This window comes from Peromyscus maniculatus, chromosome 9 (assembly GCF_049852395.1).
Source record: "Peromyscus maniculatus bairdii isolate BWxNUB_F1_BW_parent chromosome 9, HU_Pman_BW_mat_3.1, whole genome shotgun sequence".
Taxonomy (NCBI): Eukaryota; Metazoa; Chordata; class Mammalia; order Rodentia; family Cricetidae; genus Peromyscus; species Peromyscus maniculatus.
Genome location: NC_134860.1, coordinates 102,931,742 through 102,934,668, shown reverse-complemented (window position 1 = coordinate 102,934,668; position 2,927 = coordinate 102,931,742).

Genomic DNA, 2,927 nt, shown 5'->3' with positions numbered 1-2,927 from the left:
GGAATTTTTTTTTTCACCTAAGCAGTTGATTTCTAAAAGGTCCAGGTTTCATTTGTTGAATTTAAGACAAGATTTAGTTAGGCAAACAAGCATGCACTTGGGTTGCCCTCCTGTAACGCTGGTAGGTAGGGCAGCTTTGGTCAGAGCTGAACAAGGTGACCTCACCATTGCGACTGGAGAATTAAGGCCACCACAGCATGTATCAGTCCTCACAAAGCAGCCACAGGACACTCTAGCCAGCCCACAAACACTGTGGAATGAACACTAAGACCTGCTTCAGTTAGCACTCACAGTGAATCTGAGGAGGAAAAGCTGACTCCCAGTCGCTGGTGCCTTCAGGATCAGCTGCTGCGGGGACTTCTCCAGAACCCGTGAGTCTTTTCCCATTATCACTCCACTCACAAAACTGGTGTGTTTATTTTTCTTTAGATTTTTGTCAAAATATTCTCCTGAACACATGAGTTTTGTGAGGAAGAGGGAGGGAAGAAAGGAAGGAAGACTTTCTGTGTTCCCAAGGATAAATTTCTCCTGGGACAGAGAAGTATCCTTTAGCTTAAAACAAAAAAAAGGAGGCAGGGGATTGGAGATTATGCCATACCCTTTGATAAATAAAATATTAACCAATTAATATTTCCTCACATTAACTCACAAAGTTAACTAGAACCTCCAGTACCAGCAGAAAAATAAATACCAGTGATAATACAGAAGTGATAATTTAATCAACTAAATAAAAGAAGCAAATAAAATTTTGAAAATAAAAATAAAATTAACTGCAAACATCTCAGCTGTGGTCACAGTGTCAGGGGCTCCAGCTCTGGAACAAATTCAGTTCTAAAGCCATGGCTGTGCCAAGCAGCACATTGTTGTCCTATGAAAACCCACACGAGTCATCAGAAAAGAATCTGAATTAGAGAAATAAACGTAAAAGGTACTTACCGTTTGCTAAAAGTGACACTAAGGCATTGAGCGATTGTTTCGTGTTCAACTGGGAAGTCAGGCAGGAGTCAAGTCACAGGGATCCCTTATCGTTTACATGAAAGGAATCCTGAATAGGTCAGATATTTGAGCATGAGCTTGGGACATTACAATGAAAACAATCTTAAATAATCTTAGAGATTTTTCTAATGGTAATACAAAGTCAGAAAGCAAGATTTTTAAATTTGATGCCACAACAATGAAACATTTCTATATAGTCTACCAAATCCCATAAAGTCAAAACAAACTGGAAATAATATTTGCATTCAATATTTAAAAAAAAATGAAAATCAGTTGAGAATGGTGATTTACATCTATAAACCCAAAAACCAGCCTGTGCTACATAGGAAATGCTAGGCCATTCAGGGAATATAGAGAATCTATTTCTTTAAAAAAAAGAAAAGTCTAATTTTGTTACTACAAGGAGATTCTAGGCATTGATTAAAAAAAAATCAAAGACTAATGAGGAAGCGGGGAGGATGGCTCAGTCAATAAAACACTTGCTACGCACCCATGAAGACCAGACATAAAAAGCCAGGTATGGTGTTGCATACTTATAACTCAGTGTTCCCTAGTGTTGAGGACACAGAGATGGGAGTACTGCTGGGGGTCCTCTGACCAGCCACCCTGGGCTGTTTAACACACACACACACACACACACACACACACACACACACACACACACACACACACACACACACACACCTGCTGTCTTACTTAGGGTTTCTATTGCTTCGATGAAACACCATGACTAAAGCAACTTGGGGAATAAAGGGTTTGATTGACTCACTCATTCTTATCATTGCTCATCACTGATAGGGCAGGAACTCAAACAGGGCGGGAATCTGGAGGCAGAAGCTGCTGCAGGGGCAGTGGAGGGGTGCTGCTTACTGGCTTGCTCCTCTTAGCTTGCTCAGCCTGATTTCCACAGTCCAGGATGGCACCACCTACAATGGGCTGGGCCCTCTCCCATCAACCAGCAGTTAGGAAAATGCTCTACAGGTGTGCCTACAGCCTGATTTTTTTATGGAGGCATTTTCTTAATTGGGTTCCCTCTCAGATGACTTTAGCTTGTGTCAAGTTAAAGTCAAACTGTCCAGCCCATCTGCATGTATATGATTGTGCACATACACACAAAGATCAATTAAAGAATGATTTTAAAATCTGGAATAAAACTAAGCGTCTCTCCCTCTCCTGTGACTAGTGAAACCCAGAGAGTCTGATAATAAACAGCAATGGCATGTGTAGAGACACAGGCACACGTTGGTACCGATGGGAGTGTGAAGGGACCCACCACTATGGAGAGCAATGGGTAACATTTATCAAAACTTAAATGCGTATACTTTTGACCCCTATCTCCTGCCTCTAGGAATTAATCCTGTGGGGATATTTATGAATGTACAAAACAATATATATGTAATAATCCTCACTGCAGCTCTGTTTGTATTAGCAAGAGTTTGAGAAATTCCAGGAATCATGCATTTTACTAAATAAGTCATGGGACATGTAAACTCTGGCAGACACTCTTGCTTGTCTTCTATTTTGCTAATCCTCTTCCCCAGCCCTGGAGATTGTCGTGAAGGGTCTGTGTCAATGATGGTCATTCCATTTTCCTTTCTGAGCTCAATAAGATATCCAGTTACTGTCTCAGGGGGGACTGAGTGGCTGGGAAATAGGAGCAGGAAGGAAATTCACCTTACTCGGAACACCGTTTTGAACTCTCAAATTGGGTCCTATGGATGTGTACATGTGAACTATACACACTATTTTTAAAGTATATCACCGTATAGTTGTAGCTTAAAAGCTGAAGCAGACAGTTTTCATTTTCACAAGTTTTTAAGGCAGTAGTAGAGCTGGGAATACAGTTCAGTGGTAGTTGACAATAAGTCTTCTGTGAGTCTCAGTGAGTCCCTACCCTTCAGGACACGTAGTTTGCTGTTATCGGTTTTGTT